Here is a 21291-nt window from a genome sequence, read left to right on the forward strand (position 1 = left end):
GTTAAAGGTATAGTTGGATTAATTTTGAGCAATACTGAGCACAGCCCATGAAAGACTCAAAATTAAAATAATTTCTGATGTCGTTCATTAAATGAACCGACGTGAAAGGGAAGGAGAGCTCTGTGTGCTCAGCAGAAAGGTTTACTTGGAATAAGCCCCGTTCCCGACTCTTCGCCAAATGGTGTCACGCAAAGCTTCCCTTTCAGTGATCGCATCCAAGCGCCCGCCCTCCTGAACTTGTGAACTGCAAATTTAACGAGTTCAACAGGACAATTCTCGAGTGTAAACTAATATCCTTGTCTCCAGTTTGGGAACTCGCTGAAACCATCTATTTAGAGGGGCACTGCCGGGCTAAAATAATGCGGCTATTTAAAACACCGCCCTTGCCGGGGGGGCAGCTCCAGGGGTGCCGCGGGGAGCGCTCGGCTGTCCCCGGCCGGGGGAGGCACAGGCGGGGCCCGGGGGCCTGCCGAGCACGGGCGCTGCTGGGGAGGCTCAGGGCCGGCTCGGTCCGGGAGCCCTTGAGCGGTGCTACCATGGCGATTCCACCCCGCTTTTAACCGAGGTGGCGGCGGCAGGGAGCGAAAGAAGGAGGAGGAAGGGATGCCCAAGATGGACGCGCCCCGCGCCCCCTCAGGTGCGAGGGACCCGCGCCCCGCCCCGGCCCCGCCCCGGCCCCCGCGCCGCGCGCGCGCCCGCTCCGGTGCGACTCGCGCAGACGCGCGCGCCCTCCCCGCCCCGGCCCCCCCCCCACCCTCCGCGGGAGCGCGCCTTCCCCGCGGCGCGGCGGGGGCGGAGAGGGGAGGGGAGGGGACAGCGCGGGAGCGCGCCCGCCGCGGCTCATCTCGCCGGGCTGCCGAGCGGGCAGCAGCGGGAGCAGGAGCAGGAGCAGGAGCAGGAGCAGGAGCAGGAGCAGGAGCGCGAGCGCGAGCGCCCCTTGACCCTCTTCTCCCCTGGCAGAGGAGCCGCACCTTCCCGTGAGTACCGACCTGGCCGTCTCTGTCACCGCGCCGCGCATCACGCACAGCGAGCTGCCGCGCCCGCTGTCGCGCCGGTGTCACATCCATCCGCCCGGCACCGCCGGTGTCACATCTATCCGCCCGGCACCGCCGGTGTCACGTCTATCCGCCCGGCACCGCCGGTGTCACATCCATCCCCCCCGCACCGCCGGTGTCACATCCATCCCCCCCGCACCGCCGGTGTCACATCCATCCCCCCCGCACCGCCGGTGTCACATCCCCCCGCACCGCCGGTGTCACATCCATCTCCCCGCACCGCCGGCTCGACGGCGAGAGGCCGCCCGCCCTCCGTGGGTGCCGGGGCTCCTCCGAGGGGGCGGGCGAGGAGGCAGCGGCTGAGCCCGCCCGGTGCCGCGGCGGCCGCTGCGGGGCTTTGTTGCGGCGGCGGCCGGTGGCACCTCCCGGGGCGGGCGGGTAGGGCCCGGCGGGCCGGGCGGAGACGCTCCGCGGCTGCGACGCGCCCACATCCATCCCCGGGCGGGCTCGGTCGCCATTTCGTGCGCGGCCCGGCGGGGGCGAGGGCCGGGCGTGTGCGGGGGAAGGAGCTGTCGGTGCTGAACTGCCGCCGTCCGCCTTTCGGCTCTTGCGCCTTTATTTATCGCCCGTACTTTTCTTTTTTCTTTCCCGGCTCCTCATAGTTGCGATTTTATTTAGGTATAAAATAGCTACAGTGTGTCTGAATTGCGGGCTTTTCGTGTTTTTCCCTATTTTGGCTTCTTGAAAGCAATTAATGCAGAATATCGTGGTGAAGTCTGTGTGCCGGGTGCGCTTGTCTCTTTGGTTATAAACTAATAATTAACCAAACCTTCAGCTGACGCTGAGGTCTTCAGCATAGATGTGTTAGTTTTGAACTCCGAAATGTGTTTAAACCAAGGCTTTGGAGTCTAAGTGTAAACAGTACCTGATTAATAATGCCAAGCTGTTTAAATATTTAAGATCATAGTGTGCTTCAGCCCAGTCAATAAGCCTGTTCCATATTGACAAGTACTCTGTGAAAAGAGTGCTGTTGCTTAGCTCTCTGTGTAGTTGGATAAAACAATGGAAAATGTGATATATAGCTCTGCAGTGAAACCTATAGATCATGACATGATGGTTTTTTATCCCTAAAGGTCCAGCTTTTGTGTGTTTATTCAAAACAACCTCCTACTGAGTGAAAAAGCCAGTGTCAAACACCTGGGTTCTTTTTTCTAATGTTCTTTATGCATTTCTTTCTCTGTCTGATTTTGATTCTCAAGTATATTGTGGAAAAGGTAGATGAAACCTGAAAACTTTATTGTATCTAATAAGTGCACTATTCATAATTTTGACATCTCCCATAATTTATTGTAATAGATATGATAATTTATGGATAGTAGTTATATGGTTCTGTGCATAAAACAGGTCACTATATGACATCAGAAAGCATCTGGACTGTCTTTTGAGTTTGAGAGCAGCTTATATGCCATGAGGCCGTCTTGCTGCAGTTCTTTGGCAAAAGATATCAGCTGGAAAGAGAAAGGTAGTTCAGTGTTACACAGCTCAAAGAACCTAGAAATCAGAAAACTGACTTGCAGATGCAGCACCTTTTTAATATTTGTCTAATGTGTTTGATGTTATCATTTGTGTGACTATACCTCAGGCATTTGTTTAGTTTTGAATAGAAATTGCAATGCAAGTGACCAGAGCTCCTAATGAGTGTGATGCTGAAGTCTGTGAAAGTTACTTATTTGAATTTCAAAGTACTTTGAAATTCTCTTGTGTGTCTAAAATTAGCTGTCAGACTATATCAGTATAGAACTGGGAAAGTGTTACATTCTGAGAATACTGAAAGTAAAGAAGCAAACCCAGAAGGCTGCTTGGTGGTGACAGAGCTTGGGATCCATTGAGTGGATTCACATTTTGGGTTGTGCAAAGGCAGTGTAGCTAAAGGCAAACTGTGCAGTTGTGTCACCACGTCGGAGGGTGGAGTAGTGTACACCAGCTGGTGCTAAGGATGGAGCTAAAACCTTCTTCACCACTCACAGATAAATCCACTAATCATACTCATAATAGTATCTTAATCATACTCATAATAGTATCTTAGTTCTGTCATTAGTATTACTGGCCTCAGCAGAATTATTCAAAAGTAATAATGTTCAAGGTGAATGAGATCACCAGAATCTGAGCCTTGGATGCTGTTCCATATCTTCTTGGAGAAAGTGTATTATTTATCACATATACCACAGCTTGTTTGACAAAAAAAGGCTGTAATAAGAAAATTTGGCTATTTTTAATGGTCTTTATTTTAAGAAAATGAAATAAATCCAGTGATGCATACTGATACCTCCTGCTAGCTTGTTGCACTGTGGTGTTTCTCTTTGGTGCCCAAAAAAAAAAGGTGGTAGCAGAAGTTTAGGTAACCAAGTTAAGAGTTTCTTGGGGTTAATGAGATGTCTCTAGAATTGTCAGATTTTATTTTGAGGATTCTGATTTCAAGTCAGGTAATGCATGTTGCCTGTTCTTCCTGCTTTAGCGAAATGACTCGCCATGGTATCTGGACATAAATGATATTGAATACAATAAGGGTTTGGCATCTTTTGAGCATTTTGATTGAGCTCAAATAGCTGAATCTGCCTAAAATTAAATCTATTTTGACTGCACCAGTGAAATTGCTGTTATTCTGTAGTTTTATTAATCTGTCTCAAATCACCTTGAATTGTGATTACTTAACTTCCATTATATTGACATAGTTCAGTGAAATTGTGCTGTTCAGAGTTGGTAAAATGAGAAGGCATACAGAGGAAAGTATATCTTGGTAATGAAAGCTGAGGGAATAATGTAGGAGGTATTGTGTTGGGCAATATGCAATGAATTTGATTTTGCCTTCCTGAGTGGGCTGGTAGTATTAACAGAATTTTTTAAATACTTTCTCTGCAGTGATAATTTGTTGCATTTTAAATTGGTAAGTGTGTGTATTGCCTGTTCAATTTAGTATTCAGGACATTGCAACTTCTGCATTTATGAATGCTGTCTCATAAATGTGATATTAAGGGAATTTGTAAGGAGTTAATCTCTAATAATAAGATTAACATGATGCACGGTAAGTTTTGTCCTGCAGTTTGTTAACCAGGAAAGGATAGTTGCAAGCTAGCTATCTTGCTTTCTTCTGAGCTACTGGAGGCTGGCTGAGCTTTCAGTTATTTACCTCAATAGAAAACTGAAAGGGAAAAAGTGAACAAAGGAGGTCTGTTTTGCCTGTCCCACTTGCTGGGCTGTTGTCTTTGCCCTTTTCAGTGAAGAAGGGGGTAGAGCTGGGTCAGAGTTGAAGAAGACTGAAAAGGAATTCAAGTCTTATATTGAAATGTGAATGATAGCTTAGTTTGAGCACCGAACACATTTGTTAGAATTGATTTTTTTTCTGTCTGTGGGAGCTTTAACTGACAGATGGTGATGGACTGGCATATAGACTGCTAGAAGGTACAGCTAGATATGTGTTCAGACCCTGATTAGACACTCAGTAAACAAGTGCATATCTGATGAGACTTTTAATACTGGAGATACTGATGCTAGACACTGTGTGACACACTAGACATTTGATTGTGTGAATTAAGGGCAGACCCCTGCAGCTGGCATACATTCAGGCTTACTTGTCTAGCCTAATTGCATTGCAAATACTCCTCTGGATTGATCTTTAGCTTCTCCCTTCTAGTAGATGTTGAATAAGTGCAGAAATGTTCATCTGGATCCTCTATTAACTGTTGTTAAGAAGCTTTCAATTTTTTTTTTTGTTTGCTGTATGAATTGGGATGTATCTTAGCATTCATTTTGTGAATACACTGTTTTCCTACACTGTTTTGGTTTTGAAATGGCTCAATTCATAATGTGGTTACAGCTTTCCCCTTGTTAACTTTTTAGTATGGAAGCATAACAGCTTGAATTATAAAATGTTTCTGTAAGAGCTCACAGTACCCCCATTCTCCTTTAAGCAACTAAACTTTATATAAAAAAGCAGCATTTGATGCAGAGCATTTCAGATGCATAAAAATAGCCAAGAGAGGAAAAAAAAGGCTAGTTCAAGTTATGAGGACGTGATAACTTTAAGAAACAGCCTCATTAGAAAGGAACTAGCTGTCTAAATTGTCAGTTACATCAGACAGAATTGGTACAGATGTTGTCTCTCTAAATTCTGTAAATACTCATGTAAGACTGCTGAATTTGGATGCATCCCAATGGGATTTGAGTTGCCCTTATACTTTGTCTGCATCACAAAGTATACATGGCTTTTAATTTCCTTGGGTTTAAAGTTTGTAATTGTTACTGTTTGAGGGGGGAAAAAAGCTGATCCATAACTTCCCGGTAGCATGAGTTAGACTTTGGCCACTAATTAGGTTTTTCTGGACAGCCAACCAAAAAATTAACATACCATTTTCCTTTAGACTGTTACCTAAGTGAGGACATGACAGTGTTTATACACGAGTCAGATTGTCTTTTTCTGATCTGTGCCCCTGACTTCAAACTTTATTTTCTCTGTGTTTTCAGTGCTGCTGTGTTTGTCCAGCATGATTCTGAGGGCTCATGTAGAGGAATCCTTTACAATGCCCTTTACTGCCTTTACAATGTCATAACCCTGTAGGGCTCTGTGCGTGTCTGTGTATTTGCAGAGGTGGTGTGTAAGCAGTGAGTGCAGCAGTCAGCCTTTCAGTACCAGACCTGGAGTCAGGAAACAAAAAGTTGTGGTGGTGGAGGACAATTCCATGGAGTTAACTGACCAGAGCACAGGGGCTGGCCACGGGGAGCCTTCCCCACTGAGTGTTGTAGCATTGCCAGGGTAGTGGAAACCAACAAAATTCAAAAGACAAGGAAAAACAAATCTTGAGAAAGACCACTTTTGAAGAATGTTTAAAAGTTCAGTGGTGCTCATCAGTAGGCTTGTACACGAGTTTCTCTTTGTAACAAGATCAATGGTTCTCTTTGCTGTTTCTCCAGTTTAGAAGGACAAAAAAGTAGAGTTTCCCACCCTCCTGCTGTTCATATCTCTAAGACAATCAGAATGCAGGAGGTGCTTGATGTGCATTCCTTCTTAGAATTTTCAAGTGATAACAGGAAGAGAAAAGCTTGGCCACAGCTCTTCTTTGGGTGTGATAAACAGGTTTAGTGACTTGGTTACTGCCTCTTTGAGTAAGCTGTGAGTCCCTCCACCCAGCCCCACCACCACCTGTAGACCAGTCCTGTGGTCTCTGGAAAAACTAAATGAATAATAGAAGTTAAATCCTCTTTTATTGGTGCTCTTTTGAAATGGGAGTAATTTTTAAATTGTGAGATCAACTGAATTTGGTATATTTTGTGGAATTTGTTACATGGCAACAAAAAAATCAAAACCCGGTTTTCCCGTTGGGTGAGATGAGATGTTGATAGGCTGTGCTAGCCATTTTACTGATTTTTCATCTCTTCTGACTAGGTAATTCCTACTGAAGCTCAGAAAAGCAAAATAGATTGATTTTCCTTTCCCATCCTTTCAAAACTGTTCAAGATTTGAGTAAGTTTGCAAGAGAGAGCTCTTCATGGAAAGAGAAGAGAACAAAAATGTAGGTTTTGCATGCAGTGCCGAATACCCTGAAGCCTCCAGGCATTCTTGAGTCTTGGAGCTGTGAGTTTTGTGTTCTGGTCCAGCTGCTGTGAAGAGCTGTGTTCTCTCCACAGAGGAAGTTTTTTACAATGAGAACAATCAGCCATTGGAATAATCTCCCCAGGCAAGCAGTTGGTTCCCCAACACTGGACAATTTTAAGATGCATCTGGACAGACTTTTGGGACGTCTTGTCTAGACTGTGCTTTTGCCAAGAAAAGCTGAACCAGAGGTCTTGAGCTCCTTTTCCACTGTGGTGTTTCTGTGGTTCTGTGTTATGTTCTTGAGGCTCTTACAGACAATCCAGAGTCCTCCAAGCTACTTTCTGCTGCAGGTGTCATTATTATTTCCTTGGTCTAGGTTTGGTTAGGGCATAAGGGAAGATAAAAATTATCACTATTGCTGCAACTCAGTCTAAGTAGTACTACAAGGGTGTTTGGGACACCTTTGGGCTTGTGAAGGAACTCACCATTCATACTGGAGCTGTTTGTACCTTATGTATAGTTTGGTGTGCTTTTTGCCTGCTGTAGTGATTGTGTCTTTATAGAAATTTCTGTACAGTGCAGCCCTGACACCTGAAATGTGAAAATAGTCTTTCAAATATCCCTGTTTTCCCTCAGAAGCATTTAATGTGTTTATGGACCTTGGAGTCTAGTAGCCAATATTTCAATGTATTACAAAGTGTAACATCTTTCCCAGACAACACCAAACTTATAATCTCAAAGTAAGTTGAAACTTCAGTTCTGGTTTTCTTCTTTTATGGTGCTGGAGTAATTAAAAAGTGATATGTAAACTTGGTTCTAGACAGGGACAAAACAAGGAATGTCTTAACTTACATGTGAGCTATTTCTGCATGATAAAGTTTAAATGTAGGCAGTTGACTAACTGGAAAGCAAGCCAGTCCAAGGTGACTAAAAGCTAAATGTCTATTAGACCTTGTTGGTGGTAGTTGTATGAAGTACATTTTTAACTTAAGAAGGAATAAAAATGTTGGAACATAGAAGAAGAGTGTGACCACCAGAGGGCAGACACTGTGTTTAATGACTCCAACCCAAAATCCTTAGAAAGAAGTCTATGCCTATAAAAATGCAATGAGATAATGACTGAATAAATAAAACAGTGAAAAGGCACAAAATTTCATACACTGACAGGAATATAATACAGAGAAATAGTGTTTAAGATGAAAGTGAATATGTCTGCTTAGAACTCACCTGAGGTTTTGTATTTCTACAGTGGAAGTCAGAGTAGTTCATCAGATCATGTAGTTGACCTGTAAATAATGAGTTCTTTAACTCAACTCATTTGCCTTTATATTGAGTCCAGTAATTTTAATTTGAACATGTTTTTCATTTGGAAATGAAAAGTAGACTCCTTTCTCAATAGTTTCTCCCTTGTAGTTAAAAGAATAAAGAATCTCTCTGAATTAAATTTCATGTTTTCCCAGATATATCCCAGGATTTGCATATAGTTTTATTTTATTAATAATATCTGTGTCCTTTAAAGTGTGTAATTTTGCTCTGCAGAGTATTATGGAAAATATTTAATATTACAGACCTTAAATGCTTCAATAAAGTAGCCTTTTTCAGGAAAGCTGTAGTGTAGATTTTAGTGAAAAATGATGTCTAGTAAATTTTAATTAGCTTACTTGACAGGAATGTAGGTGTTTAATTAAAGTAAGTGAATATTTTGGATTTTACTGCTCATGCACTGTCTCAAGTTACAGTGATAATGTCTTTTCTTTGAATTATTTTCCTCTAAAACCTAGACTGGTTTTGTGAGGAAAGAAAAGCCTTTAACCCATTGTTTTGAAGCCACAATATTTTTTACAATCATGTCTTAAAAGACCTTTGGTTGCTCTCTGGGGGTCTCAACTCTACCAGTTATGCTGGTACTTTTTACTACTAAAGTTTTATGTAGTTCACAAGCTTCTCACCTTCTTGGCATTGAAATACAGGAGTAGGTTTCTTATCACATCCAGAATTGACAGGATCAGACATCTGAAAGGGTATCATGGGATTAAATATGAATATACAAATCTTAATAACTCATTCACTTGAATAATGTGTCGTAGCTTCCCCCCACCCCCCCATGTCTAGAAACCTAGAAACACCTGAAAATGAAATAAGAGTTGCAGTCAATAATTGGTTGATTTTTGCACCTTAAAAAAAAGTAAAGTGGCTAAAGTTATGAGGCTTGATAGCTCTCTACAAGGGCTCAATTCTATCCCTTAGATACAGTGGCAGAACCACTATTGCTGAGAACATCTGCAGCATCACAATCTGTTGGAAGTTAAGTGACTGCCAGGGCTAATGCCAAAGTTCACATTAGTAGGAAGATTAGTCTTTGTTCTGGATAACATTAGTTATGTTATCCAGACATTTATGTGTGTTTTTTTCCTGAGGTAAAGCTGTCCTAAGAGTCAAACATTCCTGTGAATTCCCCTACCCACTTAGTTTAACTGAGATTGTATTGAAAGACAGCCCAACAGTTACTAATCATACTCAAGACAGCAAGCTAAAGTAAATAAATATGATTTTTAAAATTATTATAAATGGGCAAGTTCAAATTGCAAACTAATAGGTAGCTTCCTTGTTTGACTGTCAATAGAAAGACATATTTATTGAAATGGAAGAGGAAGAAAGGGCTGAAACCAGAAGAAAATGTGAAGATAAAGTGAGGGGAAACAGAGCAAAGAGAAGAAGCCTAGTTAATTACATACAAATAAGTACTATGATTTCTTGTTTACTAAAACAAAACTTCAAGCTGTAGTTTTAGTGAGTGATGCTCAAAACTCTGAAGTATTGTCTGAATTAGTAAAGAACTAAGTTTGAAAAAAAGATTTTTAAGATTCTTCTCCTAAAGATTGTTCATCTGTTCCTTTACTTGCTGCTCACAAGTGTAAAAATGACCTTTCTGTGACACTTTCTTGATCTATGCTCCAGTGATTATTCTGCACACATCTGAGTTGTGACAGAAAACTGGAATGAAAATTGCAAAATAGTACAAGAACATATCTCTCTGAAGATGCAGAATAATAATGATCCCTGAAGTTGAGTGCCTGGATTATCCTGGATAGTAGAGAGGATGGAGTGAGGCTTCTGTTTCTGCAAGTATATTTAAAAATAGTTGAATATTTGCTTTTATTAGTAAAAGATAAATATCTGTGGTCGTGGGAAATAATTTATAATTCACTAGTGGTGGTGAGGTAGTGCACTACTTTAATTTTTGATCCTTTTCAAAAGTAGAGTTCAGATTAGTGGAATTAGGAAGTGTTTGATCATAATTTCAGTAATTCTCCTCAGTTTTAATGTTAATTTATTTTTATAATTAACGATGAAAGGTACTGAACTAATGGCCTTGAAATATGACTTGGAATTTAAACATTTCAGTACTTGTCAGTATATTGCCATTTGAATATTACTATGGGAAACAGAGATATTGATAATTTTTAACACTGAATATCATTGTAAAGAACAACCCATCCCTTTTCAGACAGTACTGAAAAGGCAAGTCAACCTTAGTAATGTAATTCAATTTCTGAACACTAATCCTCTAACAAAGTCTTGAGCAGAGCACAAAATAAAACACTTGCAAGTCTATAAGTAGGACCCAGAAGAGCAACATTTTTTCCTCCCTTTTCTTCTTTATCCCTTCATTGCTTTTTCTACCATCCAGTGATAGATTTTTAAATACCTGCTATTCTGGCATAGGCAAGTAATTAGTATGTAAATCTTACTTTGGGTGCAATTGAGTGTTAGTAGGCACAGAAATGTAAAGTAAAACTTACAGCTGCCTTTTAAGAAGGCTTACATACTTAATATAATCAAACGGTCAGACTTTGAAGTATCTTAAAACCTTTGTTGTCTAATAACTTCTGAGTTTTCATATCAAATTATTTTGCAAATTTCTGTGTGTTGTTTGAGACTGTGGCTATCTGTCCATACATTACCAGTCCTACTGAGATTGTAATGTACGATTACAGCTTCTAGACACAATTGATGGGTACTATGCAGTACAGTTTTTTAACACTTAATGCTTTTCAAGAATATTAAATACTGCTCCACTAAATAGATTCATAGTGGTGACTTTTGTTACTGTTTTATTATTTCACTGTTCAGTACCACAGTTTAAAAACTCTGTGTGAAAGGACACATGGTTAGCATAAGTATTCCACTTTCAGAAGTCCTTCATGTAGCATACCTTGCTCATCAAAAGTTTCCTTTGCTGTTAGTGAAGCTGCATTTGAGGTGATTAATCTTATTGGTGATGTGGAAAGGAAAACTTAGATTAAACTAGTTTAATTCTGAAAAGTGCTTCAGTAGCTTCAGTACTGGAAAGCTAACAACTATACTGTAAAGAAAATACAATATCCTGCAGATGGCTGAGGACAATGCCACTAGTACTGAGTTTGGAGAACCAGCATGGCCAGATTATCCTCACTGACTTCAGCATGAATGGATGATATTCTGTTGTAGTGAAGTTATTGATTAGATACAGAGATTGATGACAAAAGGTGATGAGTTTTGAGATTTCATTCATTTTTGTTATACTTTGAAGCAGGGGGTGTGTTTGGGTGGAGCTTCCCTTGCACATCCAGCTAACTGTCCCAGGAACTGGTAGTGGCTTTAATGTTACATTGGCAAGTTGCAATCATTAGAAGTATCATCATACAGTAGTTTTAAATAAAGAGCTTTCCATTATGTGTATTTCTGTTGATTCTCCAAGCTGTGATTTCTGCCAAGGTTATTTCTATTTATTTTTCAGGCTATGTATTAACTGTGCTGTAAATGCAGAAGTGCCCCAGATTGACTTCTTGTGAGCAAACATAGGTAAGAGAGCAGGAGAGTAACCTTTACTGCCTTGGATAATTGAAATAAAACTATGCTTGTAGGGAAGGAAATGAGGGTGGGAGTGACACCTTCTGGGGTGGTGACTGTGCTTGCACATCAGCACTGGTTCCCCACTGCTCCTAAGGTGTCACCTGTGCTTGAGATTACGGCTGCTCATCACTCTCGATTCAAAGCAGTCATGGTTGATCTTTAAGGAGTAGGAAAACTGTTGGAATTGCCTAACAGTGTATATGAAGAAAATATTCAGACTAAGAACAAACTTGTCTGTAATGGCTGGGTTTTTTGAGAAGCCAGAGTTGTGAAGCTGATCATGCTTGGACTGACTGAGAACCTGTGATGCGAGTGGTAGGTGCAACCTTCACTTGGGCAATACTGTTCTGATCCTGTCTGGGTAGTAATTTAAAGTACTTGCAGGAATTTGCAGTGAATTCACTTCAGCTATTTCAGAAAAAAATGTGTGAGAAATGACTGGAGTTCTATTTTTCCATCTGGTGTCATTATTTTAAAATTACATGAAAATCTCAGTGTTACTGGCTTTTTCTGGTCTAGCATATATGTAAAATGGGAATGATGTCTCTAGGATTGATCTGAAGCCTGAATTGGGCTTTTGATAATTTGCTGTCGTTTAGTTCACTGCAACTTTGATAAAAAAAGTATTTCTAGGTACTATGCCAGAAACCTAAATTTGGAAACCATTAAGGAAGCAACACAGATGCAAATGAAGTAGGCTTAACATGTTGACAAATTCTGTGAGATGACCATAGTGTTTCCTTGAAAAAGACAATGTAGTCCCTTGTCTCCAAATAACTTTCTCAATATTGTTACAGAGACAGCTGTTTGTTTAAAGAGTGAATGGGAAAGGTAATCAACTAGTTTCTGTTGTGTTGAGTAATGCTCATTTGAGGAATCTAATCTCTTGGATAGGGTCTGATGGTCCTTTATCACCTGGTGGTGGAAGTCTCTTCATCTGGATTAAATGAGACTCCACAAAACATTTTCTGCTGATTATGCATGATCTGTTTCTTTCAGTTTACCATAAACTCTATTCCATTTTGTATTTCCTGGCTGTCTTGCATATACACAGAAGATTGCCATGTAAATAGGAACAGTTTCAGCTGCCTGAGGGAGTCTCTGGGAATGCTGGATTCTCGACATCAGATGCTATTCATGCTTGCAAGCAGCTCCAGTTGGTCTTTGCACAGCTGGAGCTGCCTAGGGAAACTTCAGGGACTGCCCATTATTCCCAGCTGAAGGGGTCCTGTTTACCAGCTGCCTTGTTATAAAGGCAGGTGAGAGTTTATTCAGTCATCGTGCTGTGCAAATGCTACAAGGGACTGATTTGAGATATTTCATTTGAACAGTTCCTGGTCCATGCTGGAGGCTGGTGAGTAAGTGTACTGGGTGTGCACACAGACACAGCCGTGGTAACTGTATGGTGTTTTGAATGTAATTTTGTTTTTCTCCATAATTATAAATTCTGTATATCTTGCTACAATATAAAATATATTGGTTTAGACCAAAATTTGGTAGTAAAATCAGGATAAAGGAACGGATACACATTTTACAAGCTTTCTGGAAAAACTTTGTGGTATTGTGCTGTTTTCCTGGAAGCACACTATGTCTTAAGTGGTTTCTGTGCTAATGTTAATTGCTGACTTTACAGCCATTGCCACTAACAGCATGTAATGTTTCAAACAGCCTGCTATAGCTTCTGAAATGGGATGCCTTTATCCTGGTGACAGCATGGTGTACAAATGTTAGTACTTCATCAAGACTGTATAGCAGTAGAGTTGGGCAATGGGAAGGTGATGAAGGCTGGGAGGGTATTGCCACACATGTATCCTTTTCCCTCAGGTGTCTGCTTTTAGCTACAATCAGAGATGAGACCTTGGGATACTTGTTACTCTGCTGAGTGTATGCCAGACTTGGTAGGACATGCAGCACTTGTATTTTCAAATTTAAAGAGACCATCAGACTAAACTGAACCAGATCAGGGCTTGGAACCCTGTGGATTCTAGGATATTTTTCTGACAAATGTTACTGCAATAATTGAACATATCTGTAAACGTAGTGTTCATTGTCTGGTTATGGATAATAAAGTGTGATCCTGTCTTTATAACTTAAACTCAGCTGTACCAGAATCTGAACTATCTGGTATGGGGTAGACCTGCCCTAGAGAACTTTGTTTTTAGCATTTTGCATCTTGTTGAAAAGTAAGAACTCACTGAAGACCAGTCCAATGAAATCCTTGTCTGTCTTTCCTTAAAAGCATTAAGGAATCATTAGGATATTGTATCTAACTTTGAATTTGTTCCTTTGCTGAGCAGAGTGGGAGGCAAATGTTTAAACCAGATGACTTCCAGAAATCCTTTCCAACCTTAACTACTCAAATTATTCTGACATCTTCTGTCCATTTCAGAACAAGTTTGTCTGTTGTTCTTCTGTGGACAAATGTTTCAGAGTATTGGAAAAAGAACATTTTTTTCCCAGTGACTGGGTCACAGAAGAAGTGGGAGATCCTGGTTCTGTTGTGTTTTGGTTGTTGGGGGTTTTTTTGCTTTTGGTTGTGTTTTGTTTGCTTTTTGTTTTGGTCTGGGGTTTTGTTTTTGTGGGTTTTTTGTTTTTTGCTGGGTTTCATGGGATCTCAGTCACTTCTGTGCTCTGGGTTCTGACTGCCAGGACAAAGAGCATGGTATGTGAAAGTTTTCATCTGTCCTGAGCCCCTGTGCAACAGGGAATGAAGGAGGGCTGCCAGATTGTACTTTCCAGTGAGCCTGTATTCTGTAATAAACCATCAGCAGCCCCATTCAATCAGCCCTTCTTATGGGGAGCTTGATGTTGGATCTCCCATCAATCATTAAATATGTGCCCTAGCCACCTGGCTGAGGAGGAAGTCAGCAGAATTATCACTGTTTCTGCTTCTCAGGAATTGTGATCCCCACCACATCTGACTTTTGCAGTTCTTCAAGAGAACTCTTGTAGACTTCAGGTGCTTAATCACATCTACTTAGAGAGCTGTAGAGTGCTAAACCAAAGACAGCTGTTTATCTGCTCAGAATATGTGTTGTGTGCACAGCTGGGGGAGTGAAGTTGACTCTCTAGGAACTTCTAAGGCTCACCTGGGGCCTGTGCAGTGTACTTGGATATCTGCCTACATTCTGCAACTTTTTTATGCTACAAACTAAATTGCTGTTCAAAATTTAGGTGGGATAAGGTGAATTAGCAAAAGGTTTAGTGTTAACTCCCTACCATAAAGTTATCTGTTTTATTAGTGGCAAAACTTTTTTTATCATCACATCCCATGGATGTGAGTAATTCACCAAACTGGAATATTAGACTCTAGTTTAATTTCCAAGGATAAGTGATGATAACTCTCTAATTTAATTTATATTTGTACTAAAATACTAAACTTCAGTTCATACAACTGTGCTGTTTATGTATACCACAAATGCTATAAAGACTATTCATAAAATAAAGAAAAAGCCCCAAACCAGGTCTCCTATGTGAGTCCTGGTTTGGATGCTGCATTTGCGATTAGAAGACATTGATTTGATGTCACAAGTATTTTTAACAGGATTTACAAAATGCAAATAGCATTATGTAAGACAGATTACCTATGGCTTTAATACAGGATTGTTTTTAAGCCAGAGGCTACATTTTGCTGGGTTATGTATGTTTAAAACAAAGCACATTAGGATTAGGCTTGGCAGAATACCATTTTCCAAATCCTTGATATTTTCAGGTTAGATTACTTCAAGTTTTTAATTTAAAATATGAATTGAAAATCTGAATTTTGATTGGTTTTTTAAGTAACTTTCAAGGTGGATATCTTCTTGAGTCAGGATTGTTACAAACAATCTAATTTGTGTTGGTAAAATCAGAAATTGCTGTAGTCCATCATACCCCCGTAAAGTTTTTTTCTAAGTCAGGGAGCTACTTGGTTCTAAAACCAGCAGAAAAGACCAAATGCATTTCCTGCATAGCAGAACATATGTGGATAACATGTCACATTGCCAAGCAAGTCAGTCAAGTGTTGGCTTTGCAATGAATCATGAGGAAAATCTTACAGGCACTTGAACTCCAAATAATTTCTCAAAGGCCTCATATGTACAGTATCAAAAGTTCTTGACCTTTAGGTGAATGAGATTTCAGGAAACTTACACAGCTGGCGTGGAACAACTTCATGTGACTCTGCATTGTTGTCATTGCTTTATGCTCTGAATGCCTGAAATATGGCACTCCCTAACAGAGAGGCTAAGAAAGTTTCTGACAGTGCTAGTGTTTCCTGCTGGAAAGCTGAATTGTTGGATGTACTCAGCAGCCAAGGTTCCTTATTAACAGACTTAACTGGAAGGATGCCTTTTTGTCCCCCCAGAGTAATTTCAGTTTTTCTGTTCCACATATCTTATGCCTGGTTTCATGCAAATGTGTTGATATCTGGTTTGTTCACCAGATTTCTTCCAAACTTTTATTACCCTAATGTTTTTCCCAGCGAAACATTTGGCAGCATTTCCTGCATTGCAAGGAATTGTATATACAATTTAATATATAGATGCCAAGGAAGAAAAAGTAGAAACTTAAGAGGGAAAAAAAAATTTAGTACTTGTCAAGTGCTAGTATTGCACTTAAATATGCAAGAAAAAAACCTCAACTTGTACTTTGCATGTAGATAGTTTATTCTTTCTACTTTAAATAATAAAAGTTCTTGTATTCTGTGACATGTATTTGTATCTCTTAGTATAACTAGATGGTTTGCCCATCAGCTTAGTTGTCATTTCTGTGGAACACTGTACTCTGAGCACCAAACTAGAGCTCCCAAATGCCACAGGCCATAAGAACTTTAAATGTTAGGGAAATAATCAGAGCCTGTCCTTTTAGAAGATTAATTCCTGTAGTATTCCCCCTCTGCCATTTCTAGGGAGCATTCAGATAGATGCTCATGTGCTCTTCAGTGAGGGAATGATGATTGTTTCTGAGACCTGAAAAGTGGATTCTGACTTTCAGAATTTTAGGATGGTAATAATTTCTGGTAAAAATTGGCTGGAAGCGACCTTAAGAAAAGCTCCTTTTAAGTGATTACCAACAATTTATGTTCAAAGAGATAAAAAAAAACAATGGAGTATGAAGCTTGATGTTTCTTAAATACCAAGGAAGCAGCTGGAAAAGCCAATGGCTTCCTGCAAAGCTCAGCTTTCCCTGTAGCCCTCAGTTTTAAGCAGGCAGGAATTAATCCTGGAGATATTGTGCTCTCAGCTCTTAGATGACAGCCTGGTCAAGGACACAGTGGTGTTTTGCATGGCTTTTAAACCTCTGCTCTTGAATAGGTGGGATTAGTGGGGGTTCTTGGATTTTATGGTAGGAGGGGAATGGGTGTGGAACAGCACAGTGATGGAACAGCAGTGATTGCTTCCTAGAGTGACAGTGCTGCTGGAAGAGATGCTCCTTTCTCTTGTGCCTGTTGAGCTACAGGTGTTGGCTTGGCTGTTTTTCTTCAGTAGGTTCCTTGTTACCCTCTGTGCTGCCTTTTGGTCAAGCTGAGCAGTCTGCAGAGCACATGTGCCACAGGCAAGCCTAGGACAAAGCATGATGCAAAGGGGAGGTTTCGTGTCCTCCTGTCAGAAACTATTTCCTTTTTTTTGGACGGATACAGGGAAGGGGTAAACATATACCTGTGTAATAGACACACCTTCAGAGTGACACCTGCTAGCCTCCACCATGTGGTAACCTTACCCCATAAACTCATTTAAATGAAAGAGCGCTCTTTTCATGGGTACAAATGAGCCAGAAATTGCCAGGGAATTGTTAAGCAGTGAGTTAGAGCTGAGTAAATACAGCAGATGACTAGCAAGTTCTCTACTGTCACCATCTCACACCAGTGCATAAACTGAGCTGTTTCATCTGAAAGCAGGAGAGTGCCAGTCCACCTGGAGAGGCAGAACCACTGCTCTGGCAGCTCTGGAAAGCTTAAGTTCTAATGCTGAGTCTGATCCTCCTGGATGCTGTCCTTCCTTGGAGAGGCTGACACAGCACTCTGAGGAAAAGGACCCAGGTTTGTTTTATGCTGGGGATGTGAGCAGGATGATGATCTAGCCTTCTGTTTTCCAAAGCTGTGTTAAACCAGTGTGGCCCAGCCAATGTTACTGCTTGCTCAGCCTGTTCTAGGGATCCAAACAATTAGCTATAGATAATATCACCTAATTCCACTGTGAAATAAAAGAGAATGGGTGGTCAAAAACCTCCTGACAAGAGCTGTTTTGCTTCGAATAATGCAAATTAAGCTTCCTAGCCCAGTGAGCAGGGAGCTTTTTGCCTGTAGCCACAGGTCTTTGTTCCCTTTTCTGACAGACTGCGTATCCATTCATCTCTCTGATTAGAAGAGCTGCTGCTACAGTCAGTCAGGAATGGTAAGTGTGTGTCTGGCTGATCTTGGTCTCTCTTGCATTTAGGAAGTCTCTGCACAAGCACATTTAGCTGTCTTTATGTTTGGGCTTGTTAATGGTGACAACTTAATATAAATTAATTTCCAGATTAATGCTTACTCCAGTCCCTTTGTCAGACATGTGAGCAAAAATTGGTATCTCTGTATAATAGAAGTACTAAATGTATTGCAAGAGAGGGAATACTTAACAGAAAATACTTCTTTTTTTTTCCTGGAATGTGGTATTTTTAATATGATCTCTTCCATAATCATTTTGAGAAAACAGAAGTTGGACTCTATTAAGTCATCATGGCTTTTGGTGAGTCTTAATAAGAAAATATTTATATCCTAAAGCCAGTTTTTTAGACCTCTGTCTGTTTAGAAAGCTATCTATTAAAATTATATGCTTTGTTTATAATCAGAGAAGTAACAATTTCTATACATGAGAAAAAAGAGGCAACTGGAAGATTGTTTTTAAAACTGTTTCCCAATGTGGCTGTAGACTTTTTTTCTGAGATTTGGGGAGAAAAGAGGTTTTTGAAGGAGGAAAAATATTACACAACAGATGCAGGTGCAGCTGAATTATACTGTAAACATCAGATATGTATATAAAATAAACATTTAAAAAAAATCCTCTTCTCTTTCTGTGTTGTTTTCCCAGTTCTTGGTTTGGTTTTTTTTTTCACCCAGTGATGAGTGTTGCACTGACTTAGGTCTAATCATAAACTTAAATACTGAACATAAATTCAGTATTTAATTCTAGATATTTTTTGACAATTCATTATGTAGCTATTTTTTGTTTGACTTTTGGGTTTGCTATTTTATTGTCTTCTGTTTTACTGCAAGGCCCTTTTTAGCTGTAGCCAGTCTTTATAGTTACCAGGATTTTGGAGCTCTTGAAGGCTCAGAGTTTACTCCTTTTCCAGGTCATTTCTGAAGCCACTGAGCAGCATAAGCCTGAGCATGGATCCCTGCAGGACTCAGGATAGCCTCCCTTCCCTCCAACGTGATTTCCTAGTTAGAATTTTAGAGCAGTCCCTCTCAAAATAAGCAGAACCTCTAATGAGGGCTCCAAGCTTGTACTTTTTCTTCTCCCATGCTTAATGCCTGGTCTGCATTTAGCAACCAGTGTTCAGTAGCAGTGCTGATAGATAATTTCTCTTCCTACTTGTTGCTATGGTTTTAACCTGCTTTGGTGTCCTAAAATACAGACTTATACTGTGGGACACCACTAACTCTAAGCTGCTGAAACTTGGAATAGGGAACAGGGAGAACAGTGTGCAAGGGAGGGCACATTTTAGATCTGTTTTATGCAGTAGCTCATTGGAAATAGTTGGGAAGAAGTTCATAGCTGATTACAAATCCATGTCCTTTTCTTCAAGGTGTAGTACTCTCTATGTGTTAGGATTTAAAATTATTTTAAAATAAAGTAAATGAAAGCCTGATAATGGATTTTTCCATCTTCAACAGCAAAACATAAATTCTGCTTTTGAATTTCTGCTTTTTATAAAATGGATATGGATACTCAGACTGAATTACAATTATTGTTTTAATTGCTTATGGTATAAATGCAGAAATCAAAAACACGTGACTTCTCTCGCCCAGAGATATAATCATTTAATGTGGTCACAATTCTGCATAATTCTTCATACAAACACTTGTCCCTCTTCAGTTGCTGAGTCAATATATGGTGACAGTTGAAGATGAGGTCATTCTGAGTTCAATCCATTATCAAATGTTACTTACCTTTGCATCATAAAAGCAGGACTAAAATGTACCAAATTTGCAAAATGGCAAGCTGTCTGTGGCATGATGGGGTATTGTTCTGGGTGTGGGAGCAGCTGCCAGGTCCCAAAACCAGGCTGTAGAGGTGGGGAAAGTGGCAGCAGAGCTTCTTGCCAGTGAGAGGGTGGTATGACTCAGTGCTCTCAATGGGCATGCTTGACTTCTGAGTGCCTTTTCTTGGATCAGAATAGCTGTAACTTTGGGGCAGCCTGGCAACATTGCCTTTCTGTGCAGTCATGTTGAGAAAGCTGACTGATTCAGACTTCTTTTTAAATAGTTGCATGTGTAGTGGCTTTTCTGGTTTTGCAGTGCGTTGGTTGTTATGTGCTGAGTTGGACTAGCAGTGATTCCTGGCTATAATATACTCTTTTGCGTGTGTATTTTTTTCTTCTGATTCAAGTTTCCAGTAAATTGGAAATAGCCTTCTTTGTTCTGTATTTCTCCCCTCCTTTCACTAGTCAGTGTCAGTGTAAGGGTTTCATTGGGCAGGACAGTAAGAAAGGACAGACAGTTGGAGGCGACAAGAAAATGAAACCTCAGAATTCTCAAGGGATGATAAGTGAAGATAGAAAAGATTTCTTTAAAAAAGCTGTATGGAAGAAGCAGAGAACTAAAAATGTTTTCAGCTATATTGAGTAAAGAACAGACAGCAGACTAGAAAACTAGGGGAAAAAATGGCAGGAAAACCACATGGAGAGGACTATGGTGTCTTGATGGCAAAATTCAAATTGAGAACAAGAAACTAACTTTACATTGTAGCATCATAGAGGGCCATCAAATTTCTCAGGCAAAATTTGCTCCTAGTGAAGCCATGCTGGCTGTCAAAAATCACCCTCTTATTTTCCATGTGCCTAAGCATAGTTTCCAAGAGTATTCGCCCCATGATCCTGCCAGGCACAGAGATAAGATTGGCCTGTATTTCTGTGGGTCTTCCTTTTTTCCCTCTTTTAATTGTGGCTGTTATGTTTCCCCTTTTCCAGTCGGTGGGAACTTCATGGGACTGCCATGACTTCTCAAATATGATGGACAGCTTAGCAACTCCATCTGCTGTTCCCTAAGGGCCTCTACATTGATTTCATCAGGTCCCATGGCCATGTGCACCTTCAGGTGCCTCGGATGGTCTCAAACCCCATCTCCTGCAGTGCGTGTTTCTTCACTCTCCCACTCCCTGCCTTTGCTCTCTGTGATGTGGGTGATGTGCTTGGAGCAGTTGCCACTGAAGACTGAGCTCACTGAGTACCTCAGCCTTCTCCATATCCCAGGTAACCAGGTTTCCTTCTGGAGAGAGCCCACATTTTTCCTAATTTTCCTTTTATTGTGGATGTACTTGTAGAAGCTTTTTTGTTGCTCTGGACAGATGTAGTTCTGTCTGGGATTCAATTTTCTAACAGGGTCCCTGGTTGCTTGCACAATCTGTTCTGTATTCCTCAGAGGGCTCCCTGTCCCTGCTTCCACAATCTGTAGTCTTCCTTTTTGAGTGCTTGAGTGTGTCCAGGAGCTCCTTAATCATCCACTCAGGCCTCCTGGTGGTTTTACCCTCTTTTTTGGGATACATTATTGCTGAGCTGGGAGGAGGAGATCCTTGGATATTAACCAGCCTTCCTAGGCCCCTCTTCCCCCTAGGGCTCTATCCCATG

At 40.8% G+C, this 21291-nt stretch overlaps 1 protein-coding gene across 18 annotated transcripts in view; it reads left to right on the top strand.

Annotated features, from left to right (window-relative positions):
- The first annotated feature begins 869 nt into the window (after window positions 1-869).
- The window catches only part of NRCAM (neuronal cell adhesion molecule), a 146309-nt gene continuing 125887 nt past the window's right edge, over window positions 870-21291 (top strand). For 16 of the 18 annotated variants that reach the window (XM_036401679.2, XM_036401687.2, XM_036401694.2 and 13 more), the window contains exon 1: window positions 870-977. The gene's annotated coding sequence lies outside the window, so the exon portion shown is untranslated. Of the gene's footprint in view, window positions 978-11365; window positions 11431-21291 lie in introns of all 18 variants that reach the window. The other 2 variants (XM_054514787.1, XM_036401699.2) reach the window with 2 other exon arrangements.

The sequence above is a fragment of the Molothrus ater genome, chromosome 5 (genome assembly GCF_012460135.2).
Source record: "Molothrus ater isolate BHLD 08-10-18 breed brown headed cowbird chromosome 5, BPBGC_Mater_1.1, whole genome shotgun sequence".
In the NCBI taxonomy this organism is placed as follows: Eukaryota; Metazoa; Chordata; class Aves; order Passeriformes; family Icteridae; genus Molothrus; species Molothrus ater.